The 1,125-nt window shown below is 41.1% G+C and overlaps 1 non-coding gene across 1 annotated transcript; it reads right to left on the reverse strand.

The window, feature by feature from the left end:
• Nucleotides 1-238: 238 nt before the first annotated feature.
• trnav-uac lies at nucleotides 239-310 on the reverse strand. The gene has a single exon. It is a non-coding gene; the product is annotated as a tRNA-Val (tRNA).
• Nucleotides 311-1,125: the final 815 nt, after the last annotated feature.

Below are 1,125 nucleotides of genomic sequence, written 5' to 3' on the forward strand. Positions count from 1 at the left end.
AATAATAATAATAATCCTTGCATTTGATATAGCGCTTTTCACGTCTTCTAGACGTCCCAAAGCGCTTCCAGAGTATACTGTAAAGTGAATTGACTGTATATTTGTGGGCGAAATGTGGCAGCCAATTGCGCACAGCAGCGTCTCACAAACAGTCGTGAATTGAAATGACCAATTTATTTATTTTTTTGAGAGATTAAGGAGTAAGGAGCACGTGGAGTAAGGAAATTTGCCTAAGATTTCACCCTGCCGGGAATCGAACCCAGGTCTCTCACTTGTAAAGTGAGTGCTCTAACCATTGAGCTACAGGACTCTACTTACTCTTCATTCTCAGTGAGATCTGAACGGGAACTTTCAGATACATAACATGCCCATTTTATCCAGGAATGCATGATAATAATCTTTACCTATAATAATCCTTACATTTCACCATAGCACCTGCCATCTCAGGAGGATGCTCAAGTGCTTCACAGGATATTCTGTAAAGTGGAGTGACTGTGTACCTTGTGGGTGAACATTAGGCGCAGGTTTGGCAAGACCAAGCCTTGGGGTCTTCCTGAAATTTAATTGGCTAAAGATATATATCTTGCCCTTACTACAGGCTTTCCACTTGTTGTCCGCTGGTACCATCCAAACTCTTTCAGCTTTGCCTTATAGACTGGAAGAGTCCCTGCTCCCTGTGTACTGGTCTGCTCCTCCAAATCCTGATCAGCCACGCTGGCATGTCCACCATCAACAGTGGCTTGAGTATACTGAGATCTGCTTGGCTCAGGAACCAAACTACTGCTGGTAACTTGCAGTTTTATTGCTGAAATTAATTGCTCTAGCAAAAGCAAATTGCAAATTTTGACCCTATTAGTTTGTGTTGGTCAGCAGGGTATCTGACATATGATTATTATTATTGGTAGTAGTATTATTATACGCAGAAGACTACCTTTATCTTTAAGAGTATCAAAGCAGACTGAAAGCTTTTGTTATTGAAATCAGTCGCACAAGTCGGCTTCAGCCACAAGGCTCCATTGTAATTTATTCCCTTTTTGTGGTGCTTAATCAACAACAACAACTTGCATTTAGATAACGTCCCTCACCCATCTCGGAGGTGAGATATTTAACTATATTTCTAATGCA

This window comes from Callorhinchus milii, unplaced genomic scaffold (assembly GCF_018977255.1).
Source record: "Callorhinchus milii isolate IMCB2004 unplaced genomic scaffold, IMCB_Cmil_1.0 Scaffold19, whole genome shotgun sequence".
Lineage (NCBI taxonomy): Eukaryota > Metazoa > Chordata > Chondrichthyes > Chimaeriformes > Callorhinchidae > Callorhinchus > Callorhinchus milii.